This window comes from Calidris pugnax, unplaced genomic scaffold (genome assembly GCF_001431845.1).
Source record: "Calidris pugnax isolate Ruff unplaced genomic scaffold, ASM143184v1 scaffold298, whole genome shotgun sequence".
Classification (NCBI taxonomy): domain Eukaryota; kingdom Metazoa; phylum Chordata; class Aves; order Charadriiformes; family Scolopacidae; genus Calidris; species Calidris pugnax.
Window position 1 is genome coordinate 947,442 of NW_015091152.1, and position 13,828 is coordinate 961,269.

The following is a 13,828-nucleotide window of genomic DNA, read 5'->3' on the forward strand; positions in this document are numbered from 1 at the left end:
TGAGAAGCTGGACATGAGCAGGCAGTGGGCAGCTGCAGCCCAGAAGGCCAATCCCATCCTGGGCTGCATCAAGAGATGCGTTGCCAGCAGGTCCAGAGAGGGGATTCTGCCACTTTGCTCTGGTGAGACCTCACCTGGAGTACTGTGTGCAGGTCTGGAGCCCTCAATATAAGAAGGACATGGACCTGATGGAGAGGGTCCAGAGGAGGGCCACGAGGATGATCAGGGGGATGGAGCACCTCTGCTACGAGGACAGGCTGAGGGAGCTGGGGTTGTTCAGCCTGGAGAAGAGGAGGCTCCGGGGAGACCTAATAGCAGCCTTCCAGTACCTGAAGGGAGCCTACGGGAAGGCTGGGGAGAGCCTGTTTAGAAAGGCTGCAGTGACAGGACGAGGGGCAATGGCTTCAAGCTGGAGGGGAACAGATTTAGACTGGAGATGAGGAGAGGGTTCTTCACTGTGAGGGTGGTGGAGCACTGGAACAGGTTGCCCAGGGAGGTGGTTGAGGCCCCTTCCCTGGAGATATTCAAGGAGAGGCTCAATGAGGCCCTGGGCAACCTGGTCTGGTTTGGGGTGTCCCTGCTGACTGCGGGGGGGTGGGACTAGATGGCCTTTGGAGGTCCCTTCGGCCTGGGCAATTCTATGATTCTATGATTCTATGAAACCATATGTTTTGCTGGCAAGGCTTGTTTTTATTGTAGTCTAGGTAAAGTCATTTTCTGTGCAAATAGGAATGGCATTTATGTTAGGGCTGAGTTTCTTTCACAGAAAACTGAACTCTTTGGAAACAGAATTCCATTTTTTCTTACTGGATTTTTTTGGGGGGGTAAGCTCAAATTAATAATACAGTTTCTGGCATAGCTGTGTGTAATCATGTGCCTTATCTTAGGCATGTGGATTCATTTGTGCCAAATGCTGTGAATCATCTTTTTAGCCATTTCCAATCACGATCTGAGGTTTCATTAAATTATAAAGGCAATTCATGTTTTAGCATCACCTCACCCTCAAGGTTCTGATTTTGGTTTGCAACGTGCTTTTTACAGCAGATCACTCCCTGAAGGATTGTTCTCTGAGTTAGGTTTGCCATCCGTTCTGAATTTCTGAGATCACTCATGCTTTGATGTCTCTTGCTGTCATCTTGACACCCAGCTACTGCTTTATAATTCATTGATAGCAGGAGAAGACAAGGGGAAATGGCCTCAAGTTGCACCAGGGGAGGTTTAGATTGGATATTAGGAAACATTTCTTCACGGAAAGGGTTATCCAGCATTGGAATGGGCTGCCCAGGGAAGCGGTTAAGGCACCATCCCTGGAAGACTTCAAAAGACAGGTTGACTTGGTCCTCAGGAATATGGTTTAGTGATTTTTTTATTGCTTATTTCTTATTTATTTTTTTGTCAGAGTTAGGTTGATGGTTGGACTAGATGATCTTTAAGGTCCCTCCCAACCTAGAGGATTCTATGATTCTATGATGACGCAAGGGCTTGCAGCAGAAAGAAGGCCATATGTGTGTGTCTCTCTTCCAGTCATGTACTGGTGGCATCCTCCATATCCCTTGATCCATCAGGATCGGCACTTTTAGATGCAATGCTGTCTTTATATGGGAAAAGTAGGTTGGAAAAGGCAGGAGCACCAACACAGTAGATCTTTACAAAGGTATTTTTTTCTCTGTTGTGGTTGTGTAGAGTTTTGCAACTTGCTATTTTGGTATAGAATGAAATAATACTAAAAAAAAAAATACAGTGTTTGTATTCCTGGACATTGTGTGGCAACTCAAACCAAACACTGAATTAAAATGAAGGATGATGGTGGAAAAGGATTGTAAACTTAAGGCAAGTGTGATAAATGTGAAGAGTGACAACTACACTATTATTGTATCAGTTCTGGTCTCTGTGCAAAGCTATGGGCTTGTATTTTCTGTAACTTGCAGCCTTTATGAAGCGCCATCGAACCAAAAGACAAATTGCTGCACGACGCCAGTGCTCTCTAATAGTGTGTGCCTTGAAAAATGTAACTGGGTAAGTTCCTATTTTCAATTAACTCCATAAGTGAGAAGATAAATGGAGGCAGAAGAATCACTGCTCCATTATCTATTCACCTGTTCACCGGAGACTGATTTTCAAATAGGCTAAGGAGTATTGACTATAACATAAAACCCAGACATAAACACAGGAAAAATTAAGGCCTAGACAATCTTTCACACTCCATTTATCCTCTTACACCGCGTTTAAAATTCAGTCACAGAAACTAGACCCTGTAAGATTTTGAGGACATAGGAAAACTCCAGACTTTTTCCTCCCCCTCCACCCCAGGAAACAGGTTTTCCATCAGTTTTCATATCTTCACTGTTCCTCACCTGCTGAAACAAAGCTACTTTTACTTTCTGAAGAGTTAGAAAGATATTGTGTGTGGTTTAGTTAGCAGATAGAAAATATAGCTAGGTACATTTCTTAGCAAGTATACCCTGTGTTAGAGATGGAACACGTTACATGGCCTTTTTGCCTGTTGACATATCCCGGTGCAGGGAAAGCAAGAACAAATATTGAAAAAGAAACCAGATGTATAAAGCAAAGAGGAAGGTTACTGCTAAAAATATCAAAAATACTTATGCAGATGTAACATAGATGGTAGCGTGGGGAAAGCTGATACTGTATGGAGGAAAGGAGAAAATGCTTGGTTGTATGAAGAGGTGGTAAATGTGAAAGCACAGCTCGGAGCTTCTGGTGTGGGAGGGAGGTGGGGAGAGCCCTCTCTGCAGGGAGGAAGAAGAGGATGGTTACTATGGGTGCTATTTGTGAGAAGTGGTGGTATAGGTGGCTTCAGCTTGAGTGACTGCTCATGAAATGGTCAGGACCCCCAGACTGCAGTTCGTGGTGCCCAGAGGTGCGTAGGTGAGACAACCCCGTGCTCTAATTGGATTCAGTATTGCACGATGGAGGATGAGGAGGGCTGGGAGAGCAGGAGATACAGAGGAAGGATGGGTTTCTTACAGAGAAGTGTGGTATTAGCTGGCTGGTTGCTCTGTCACCTCAACACCCCCACCCTATCAGTATAGCACAGGCAGCTCAGGGGAGCTGTGATGTCTGTGCCCACCCCTCCACATTGGTGGAAAGGAGCAGGAGGCCTGGAATGTCTGCAAGAAGTTAGGGACAAAGCGCTACCATGCCAGAGCTGCTGATCCTCCAGGGCAGGTTTGCTGAGCACTGGCAGGACGTGGCAAAGCAGAATCTAGGTGAAAGATATCAATCCAAATTGACATATCCTTCCCTCAAACGCCTCTCTGCTGGTGCTGTGCTTGGTGCTTCCTGGTGCTCTCCCATACGGTCTTGCAGGTTGGGAGAGCCTTGGTTCATACACCAAGGAGAAAGACAGACAGAGAGCTCTGCCCATCATGGACCTGCCCTGCTCTCACAGAATGACAGAATCACAGAATCACATGGGGTTGGAAGGGACCTCTGGAGATCATCTAGTCCAACCCCCTGAGAGAGCAGGTCCACCCAGAGCAGGTTGCACAGGAATGTGTCCAGGTAGGGTTTGAATATCTCCAGAGAAGGAGATTCCACCATCTCCCTGGGCAGCCTATTCCAGTGCTCAAAATGAAGAAATTCCTCCTCATGTTTAGGTGGAACTTCTTATATTCAAGTTTGTGCCCATTTCCTCTGGTCCTATCCCTGGGCACCACTGAAAAAAAGACTGGTCCCAGTGCTCTCTGGCAGGACAGCTGATAATCGGGCAAATGAAGGTGTGGGACAAATGACTGTGTTTGAAGCGGATGCTTGGGGCTGCCCTGTGCCACCCCTGCATCAAATTTTAGCACTCAGTCTTCGGGCAGCAAAATTCAGTCATGCCTGCCTTTGGGTCAGTTTTATCCCAAGTGACAAGCAGCAAGACTAAAAAACGAAGCTCTGTGAGTTATTAGCATACTTCTGGAGAGGAGTATATGACATAACATATGCTTTTATATCATCTGCCTTCATTCACTCCCATGCAGAGATGCCAAAGGTGTGAGCAGAGGATGGAAACACAGGGCTCCCGAGTCTTTGCTTTTTTTCTGTTTCCCTTTTTGGGCAGCAGGTGCTACAGCTGATCTAAATCTGGGCATTACCTGTCAGGTGCACTGTGTAAAGCAGTACCGTGTATGCCGTGTCTTAGCCATTGTCAGACCAAAGAGCACGTGCATCAGGAATATATATGGTACCCAAGGAGGTGTTGGTGTTGACATGTTGATATCCATTGCGCCTCAAAGCTAGTGGATGCTGAGTCATGTGCTTAAAAGTGGCTAGGGGTGAACTGTCAGACAAGGACAAGAGGCCTTGTTTCCTCAGGAGACCAGGATAAAATGGGAACAGGGGAATGATGTCAGCTGTAGTTAGCATTTTTTTGTCCCTTTCCTTAAAATGCTCTTGTTTTACCTGCATTTTCAATGTTGTAATCCAGAATTTAGCCCATTATTAGGGTGGAAGCTACAATGTGGTGTCCTCAATGGGTTCTGGAGAGTCTCACAGACCCAGCAGGTGTAGAGAAAACAAATTTCTAGAAGTTGGTTTCACAAAGAAAGCTTTTGGGGTGTCTACAATTGAAATCATTATGGACTGCCAAAGAGTCAGTGTCTTTCTCACTAAGTTGCAAAGGTCCCTTTTGGACCAATAGCATCAAATAGTAGAAGAAGGAAAATTTTGCCAGACAGGCTTGTCCTGCAGTGAGAGGCAGTCCAAAGCTTCTGGCTGTTTCCAATCCCACAGCCAAATTTGCCCAGAGAAGCTGTAGATACCCCATCCCTGGAAGCATTCAGGGTGAGGTTGGATGGGGCTTTCAGCAACCTGATCTAGTGAAAGATGTCCCTGTCAATGGCAGGGCAGTTGGACTAGATGAGCTTCAAAGGTCCCTTCCACCTCAAACCCTTCTGTGATTCTAAATCTGACAGTATTTTTTTGCCTTTTTTTTCCCACTCTCCCAAAGCTGGTAGAAGCCTAAAGGATGTGGGAAGACCAAAGGATTTCAGTCATTTTCTCTCAGGTGGACACCAGTGCAACCAATGCTCTGTGTCAGAAATAATGAACCTGCTTCTTAAGGATTTGAGTCCTTTGCCTATTCTCTTGCCCAGTGAGCTGAGACACGCGTGCTCTGTGGTGAGGCTAAAGCTATCCATGCCTTGCCTGACCAGCTGGACGCCGACAGATTGAAGTACATGACTGAGCTCTGTTTGCCTTCTGCACTGGCCCTTTAATTTGGGCACATTTCCTTTATTCAGCTGCCAGGTTTCACAGAACTTGTGAAAACATCATTTTCTTTGATATTGCTTCCCTTCTACCAAACACGCCAACAGAGTCCAAAGCTGCGAGGGGAGGTTTGACAGCAGATTGGATGAGGATAAATCTTGTTCACTTTGGAGAGCAGGCAAAAGTGGCATCTGATTAAGAATGTGACAAATGCAGCGTGTTATGGCTGTTATCTGTTCCCCATGCCTCCTTTTTCTGATTCATTCTGTATATATGTGTATATGGGCATGAAGCCATGAAAAATAGGATGTGAGTTAGAGTGTCTCAGTGTCTCTAATGTTTATCTGGAAGGCCTGTGACATCTGAGTAGCACAAGGTGGCCGAGGTCTCCCATCTGGGGACATAAGTGGTCATGGTTAGCCTAGATCTTCAACTGCTTACACTAACAAACTGGGGTATGAACTTGCAGCGTATCACTTGTTCCTGGTCTCCTCTAGTCTGTAAGTGTTAGCTTGCTCCCTGGCTTGGCTTTAGCGTGGGCCTGATTGCACACTCTGAGATGGTACCCTGCCACGGTTTGGGGGACCAAGTGCCAAGGACCATTTCTGATTGGTGCTGTGAATAAGAGTATGTGAAGTTTGGTGGCCTCTGTGCGACACAGTTCTTCAGCCCTCCCTCAACAGGCTGAAGAACTCAAACCCTCCACTCTGAAACCCTCCCACCCTCAAGTACCTGTACATGCTCTCATGCTACACTCCAGGATGTGCAACAGTTGGCACTTTGAACTGAAAAATAAATTAATCAGATCTTAAGAGTACCACACAGAGCTCAAGGGGTACCTGGGGCCAAAGGCAGGGATGTAGGCATCTTAGCTTCGCACTCAGAGAATGGTCCCTCACCCTGTTTCACTTAGCATTGCAGATGTTGCCGGTGTCTCCCCATCTCTGTTTTGTTAGCAATAAAAGTGAGCTGCACATACTCCAAACTATCTGCAAAGCAAAATGAGGCTGTTCAACTGTGATCATGGATTTTTTAAGACCAAAGCATGCTTCAGCGAAGAGTTACCTGTAATAGCACAAAATGCCTATCTAAATGTTAATCAGAATATTTTTTTTGGCAGCCTCAACAGCTAAATAATTTTTCAGTTAAATAATAATTAAAATGTTGCATAAAGCAATTTAGGCCAGCACTAATTATTTGAATGAGGTTTTAAGCCTCAGCAATAAGGGATGCTTGGTGCGCGTGCTGCCAGTGGCCTTTGGGGAGAAGTGGACTCATCATGAGGAAAGTGTCCTGGACTGCAAATTGCCTCTGGAAAGGCATTTACTCAGGTAGGACTCCATGATGGGCCTCCGAGAGAGAGCCTTGCGTGGGCTCTAAGTCAGATGAGAGCTGTGCATCCGTGTTAGCATGATGCGGTGCAGACCAGAGGTGGTGGACCCTGTCTTGCAGGAGAGCTTGTACAGGGTGGCCTGGCACCAGAAGTCTTTCATGGCTGTTTCAAAACTACAGAGAGCAACTTGAGTTTTTAAGTATGGTGCAGCTTTCTGAGGAAGAAATGTGCTTGATATGGAGTGGTGAACTTGGCCTCCTCCAGCCTCTCCTCTGACCTAGAACTCTGGGAAATTTTCTCATTGCAATTATTATCCAGTAATTACGTGTTTTCCTACTTACTACATGTAGTGCCAAAAAGGGAAGGATCAGTGTTTGTTACACTGTGGAAAACATTTGTTAAAAATGTGATGTCTTCCCCAGTGTGGGACCTGGGTTCAAAGTTGTTGGTCAGTGTTCATAGCTCTGTTCACACCTCTGTTTGTCATTATGTCTGCAGTTAGTAACTTGCCATATTTTCGCAGAGTAGATGTGGTATCTCCCACATATTGACATTCTAAAAGGTCTGTTTACTATGTGGGGTGGAGCAAAATATCAACATAGGAGGGAGCCTAAACCCAAGAAAGTCTGTAGTTCAGAGACTGTGCTGTACTCTGTTGTTCACCGTGACTTGGATGAGGCCTTTGAGTGGCTTGGGAATGAAACTGAATTCCCCAAAGCTGGCGTGGATGGGATGGGTCAGCGTAAAAGGGACTGGAGGGGAAGAAGTACATGACGAAGAGGTGACTCACTATTTCATACAAGCTAGGGACTGGGAGAAACAGAAGAGATCCAACATGACAGACCAACCTTTCCTATGTGGTGGTCTGCCAGGTGCCTCCAGCTGGTGATGACAGGGACCAACTTAGATGGTCACCTGGCGTCACCTGAGGCCTGATAGGGAGGGAGGGAGCTTATAGCTCAGAGCTTTGTTCTGTTTTGTGATTTATTTATTTTTCCTGGTGAAGGCACTAATTTTTGCCCAGTTGGAAAAGCAAAGGCTTCTGTAACCTCTCTAACATCAAAGCTTCCCCAGGTCTGTCAACTCTTAGATGAAAGACCTGATACTCAGAGATGCACCGTGGCTTGCGTGGGGACCGGGGACATCACTGGGAGAGGCTTTGGGCTAGCTCTGCTCAGTTTTGAAAAATCCCACCTTCAATTTTGAACCTTTTCCAGCAACTTTGCTCACGCTCAGGACCAGGGGAGCCTGCTTCAAGTCACCAAGCTGCTTTGAGCAACCTGCTCTAGTGGGAGGTCTCCCTGCCCAGGGCAGGGGGGGTTGGAACTTAATAATCTTTAAGGTCCCTTCCAACTCTAACCATTCTATGATTCTGCGGCTACGCTGGCTAGAGGGAGATGAAAAGGCCTTGAAGTCTGCGTGCTTTGGCACGGGGCCTGATGGCTAGCAGGTGAAAGAGCCGAGTTTTCCTCCCTTCTTAACGCCGTGCGATTGGGTGCACACTGGGTGTTTTATGCCTTCCTCTGCACTGTCTGGCACTGGCCACTGTCTGAAACAGGGTGCTGGGCTGGATGAAGCATCGGTCTGCCCCGGTGTCGCAGTGCCGGCGTTGCTGTCTCCCTGGTGGGCCTAGCCTCCTGTGATATCCTTCCAGCTGGTAGTGTGCCCAGGACAGAGTTTTAGCACCATCCGCCACTTGAGCTGCTTGCAGCCTCAGCGTAACATTACCAAAAATAAAGCCGTTTGAATGAAACAAGTGTTTGGAAGCGAGCTGTCTCTCTCTCCCTCTCTTTTTCTCTCCCCCCGAGGGTGGCAGACCGTGTAAGAGCGGAGGGAGGAGAGGAGCTTGGCAAAGGCCGACCAGGGCATGGGCCCTCCCTCTATTCCCTCCTTCTTCTCCTCCTCGGGGAAACAGAAATGAATGTTCACCAAAAAAAAACCCCACCCTAATGGCTCTGTCTGCAAAAAGAGCTCTCAGGATCAGTTTCCCACCCCTTAACCCATCACCTGACACCTTGAAAGAGAAGAAAAGAGGCCAGAGCCAAACACAACATTAATCAGATTAGGACCTTTCTTGGGGCTTCTTTATTTTTACTTCAGCTTCCCCGTTTCAGTTGCTTACCTCATTTCTCCTGAACACCAAGGGGCAATAGCCCAGACAATGGCCTGTAACATCCCCCGTGGGGTAGATTTTCTAGTCTCCAGCCCAAATGTTTACTTCAAGTCCTGGTTAGTCCCCAGCCGGAGCGGTCAGCCAGTTGGCTGGACATCTCTTTGTGCAGCTTAGGCTTTCATCAGGGACTGAAGTGAGCCCAAACTGTCAAGGGAGACAGCAGATTTTCTTATCCTGTTTTCACATTATGTGCTCTGAAACAGCTCAGCTGGGACAAGTTAAGCCTTGGGGGCATGTGCATTGCTGCAGAAGTGTCAAGGAAGATTAAAAACAGGCACAGAAGTTTGACTCTTAGACTAACCCCCAGAAAATGCAGGAGGGGAGCTTTTTGTCTCAGTGCTAGGTAGATGGGAGGTTGGGAACTGTAAGTGAAGACACCATCTGCTGCCCTTTCATTCCTACTGGAGGCTACAGGCGGGCTATATATGCCCTGTAGTAAAAGTCAGAAGCACAAGCCAGTTTTTCCCCATAATGGGGAAAAAAAAAAAAAGGCACAACATTCAGCTTAACTGTTCAGGCTAGAAAAGGTGATGGCAGCAGTGGTGGTATCAGTTTATCAGCACAGGTATGTGATGGAAATACCATAATTTTTCCCCATAACGGGGAAAAAAAAAAAAAAAAAGGCACAACATTCAGCTTAACTGTTCAGGCTAGAAAAGGTGATGGCAGCAGTGGTGGTATCAGTTTATCAGCACAGGTATGTGATGGAAATACCATACCAATGCTTCTTTCAGTGTTGTCCCTGGGCTCCCTGTCCGACTGAGCAGAAGAGAGGGATGAAAAATGACATCAGCATCGTTTGGCTAAAAGATGATGGGCGGGAGCAGGGAGTGAGGGGAGGTTAGATGAGCCTGCGAGCATTTCAAGAGTATTAAGGGAGAGGCGAAGGGGGGAGTGTTTCACTTGGCACATCGTGAGTAACGAGGAGCCAAAGACTGGGATATAGGATATACAAAAGGAAAGTTTAGTCTCAGTTTCAGGAAAGATGTTCTGTCAGCTGTTACATCGTTGACTAGTTTCCCAGGGGAAATCACGAGGACGGGATTTTTTAAAACCAAACAGGGCAAAGAAAATTCACAAACAAAACCAGTCCCAAACTGCCCCCTTCACGAACAACCAAGGTCCCTTCCCTTTTTTTCTGCCCTCTGTGGTTTCTGCTCTCCAGCCGATTTTCCCCCATTAACCTTTGTTTATATGAACAGCCACTGTGTATCAGACGCCTGTTAACATAGCATGTCCTCTCCCACTTGTCCCTCTGTCCTTCTGCTCTGTACTCCCTCTCCTCATTCCTACACTTGCTCTCTCTTCCTCTCCCGCCCCACTACCTGTCCCCGGGGACTGAGCTGGGTCTCCTCCTGCTTCTGGTTCCATCCTTCCCCCAGATTTTTGTGCTTTTCTTACTGTGGAGGACTGTGGTGTGCCATGTTCCCACTGTGGCGGGTCACCATCCAGGAGACACAGCTTTTCATCCCTGCAGTTCCATGCCCCCGGCGAAGAGCGAGGAAGACTGTTACCCACGTTTTGCTTGTGTGACGAAGCTGAGAGGCCGCCAAGAGGAGAGGTTTACTTGAAGTGGCACGCTCAGGCCAGGAACGGGCTGACTCAGTTCTCTGGTATCCCATCCCGAATCCTTTCCACCAGCCCGCGGTTCCCGCACTCCTCTCTGACCTCTCCGTCAGGGAAGTCTGTAATGCGAGAGCACTCCCAGCATGTCAGGCAGTACAGAGGAAAAATCACAATACAGAGGGAGATTAGATTTAGGTGTGATGCTGGAAAATTCCCACTTCCCTCTGGATTAGGCATTTAAACCATTGTTGCCATTTCTGTCAACAAATAAACAAGGCAGATGTAGCATTATTTACCAAGTAAGGAAGCCTCCATAAAACATTCCCCAGATTTGAAGTAATTATGTTTTTCAATGGAATATTAAAAAAAAAAAAAAAATTGGCACACAGCATCTTCTCTTAAGTCTAGGCAAGAGGCACACATTTATTTCCAGTAGCAGCACACAGCGTACTGACTGTAACTAGGTGAGAATGCTAAACAGACCCGGGTTCCCTGCTGGTGTCTGAAAACAGGGATAAATTCCTCCACAGACAAAAGACAGATGGTGTGGGCATTGCTAAAATCCTGGCTTCCCGGAGTCAGAAAGCTATGCAAATTTAAAAGGTTCAGAGTGTGAAAGATCGTTAATTAATTATTATCTTTATTGGGATGTTGTCATGCTTTGCCAGTGGCACCAAGGTCTGGCAGAAAGCTTAGCCCTGCGGGCGGGCAGAGTATTTCTGTGATGGTCTTAATTTATCCTTCCTTCCCTGGATGAACAATGTGCTGTTTCTCATGCAGAGGAAGTCGGGCTGTTGTCGTGAGAGAGGTGAGGGATGCAGAAAAGAAAGACCAGAGAAGGAAGCAGGGTTTTTGACAGCTACTGTCTCCTGGTGTCTGCTGGTGTAATTTGTGGGGAGAGTGGGAGAATGGCTGAATGCAAAATTGCTGTGGGTTTGATATTTTTCATGTTGTATGACACACTGCCTCTGCTGCGTGAGCGCTGCGTCGCTGCCGCCGTTCCTCACAGTGAAGCTGCTCCAATACTGGCCTTTCAGGTTGGGTTGGTCACACACACCACCTCTAAGTGGGTTGGGTTGGGTTGAGTTGAGTTGGGTTGGGTTGGTCACACACACCACTTCTAAGTGGGTTGGGTTGGGTTGAGTTGGGTTGGGTTGGTCACACACACCACCTCCAAGCCCACATTTTGTCATGGGCTTGGAGCTCCCCATATTCATCCCATGGCTGCCGCTCCATCGCTGCACAGAGTGCGCTCGGGGGTTTCTTGCTTGGCATGAGGTGGCAATCCCTACCTAGAACCAGATGCTGAGGGACGGGCGAAGGGAAAACCACAGCTTCTCATGTGGGATCCAGCTTTTCACAGAATCACAGAATCACAGAATCTTCAGGTTGGAAGGGACCTTAAAGATCATCTTGTCCAACCGTCAACCTCACTTTGACAAAAATAGACACCCGCACAACAAACAAAAAGCAACACCATCACTAAACCATACCTCCCAGCACTACATCAACCTGTCTTTTGAACACCTCCAGGGATGGTGCCTCAACCACCTCCCTGGGCAGCCCATCCCAATGGCTGAGAACCCTTTCAGTGAAAAATTTTTTCCTAATATCCAGCCTGAACCTCCCCTGGCGTAACTTGAGGCCATTTCCTCTTGTCCTGTCGCCTGTGACTTGGGAGAAGAGACCGACCCCCACCTCTCTACACCCTCCTTTCAGGGAGTTGGAGAGAGCAAGAAGGTCTCCCCTCAGCCTCCTCTTCTCCAGGCTGAATAACCCCAGCTCCCTCAGCCTCTCCTCACAAGACTTGTGCTCCAGACCCCTCACCATCTTTGTTGCCCTTCTCTGGACCCGCTCCAGCCCCTCAATGTCTTTTTTTATGGTAGGGGGCCCAAAACTGGACACAGCCCTCGAGGTGGGGACTCACCAGTGCCCAGTACAGGGGGACCATCACCTCTCGGGCCCTACTCCCCACGCTGTTCCTGACACAGGCCAGGATGCTGGTGGCCTTCTTGGCCACCTGGGCACATTGCTGGCTCATGTTCAGCCCACAGGCCACCAACACCCCCAGGTCCTTTTCTGCCAGGCAGCTCCAGCCACTCTGTCCCCAGCCTGTAGCCTTTTGCATGTCAGTGCGGCGCTGTGAGAGCACGGGTCAAGCAGCACGAAGGCACCATGGTGGTGAATAGGAGCAGGTTGTTAAAAATGAAGCTGAGTCAGTGGAAGGCTGGCTGGTGGCCAAGGTGAAAGCAGGAGCACAGAAGGAGAGTGGGTGTAGAGACAGGAGATGCGGTTGCCTTGCTGGGAAACAGAGATATGAGAAATGTGCCGTAGTTAACAAGGAAAAAAAGGCCTGGGACAGGGAACCAGAAACACCAAAGAGATACAGGAGAACAGTGTAGGAAGGGGCTCATCCGCAATGGTTTGCAATAAATATCTGCCCAAGGAGCACAGCCCCCTCAAACCTGGAGGGGAACCAGAATTTCCAATTCTCCCCTCCTGACAAGCCTCTGTGAAAACCACAGGCAACGTGTCCCATCTAGGTGTAGTACAGGGACACTGGAACAGATTGCCCAGAGAAGCTGTGGCTGCCCCATCCCTGGAGGGGTTCAAGGCCAGGCTGGATGGGGCTTGGAGCAACCTGGTCTGGTGGGAGGTGTCCCTGCCCAGGGCAGGGGGTTGGAACTTGATGATCTTTAAGGTCCCTTCCAACTCTAACCATTCTATGATTCTGTGATGATCTTTTCAACTGCCTGATACTTAGCTCAGGTGACAGAGGTGCCCTGGGCATGTGGTTTTGCCACAGCCAGTATGGTTTTGCCCAACCTTACCCTGCTTGCCACTTGAGACTGTCACTTCTTAACTTTGTGAGCCATGGTGTTTATCTATCTAGTGCATAATGTTGCTTCTAACAACATGCATTGTCCTTGTGCAATGACACTGTGCATTGGCTTGTGTGGCAAGTTGTCATCTCACACTTCCCCACAGCTCGGAGCACATCTCAGATAGTTCAGCACTGCAGGTTCTCTGCTGTTGTACAACCCCATATACCATCTTCTGTGACCCCATCCACGTAACATGCGTATGTGAACCCATAAACATGGATTGCTGGGACCAGCGACCAGCAGTGTGTCCCAGTTGTGAAGGGATGTACCAGACTGTGGCTGCAGCACTGCACCACAACTGAGGTGTTTGTTGCTACCTGCAGGTGTGATCCTCTCTTTGCAGTGGATATTGTCTATCTTGACTTCAGGAAGGTTTTTGTCACTGCCTTCCATAAGATCCTTATAGAGAAGACGTTAAAGTATGGGCTGGATGAGCAGATAGTGAGGTGGGTTGAAAACAGGCTGAATGGCCAGTTAGGATACTAGTGGAGTATCCCAGAGGTCAGTACTGGGCCCAATACTCTTCAACATAGTTAATGATCAGGATGGTGAGGCACAGTGTGCCCTCAGCAAGTTTGCACATGACACCAAACTGGGAGGAATGGCTCATATGCCAGAGTGTTGTGCTGCCATCCAGAGGGACCTGGACAGGCT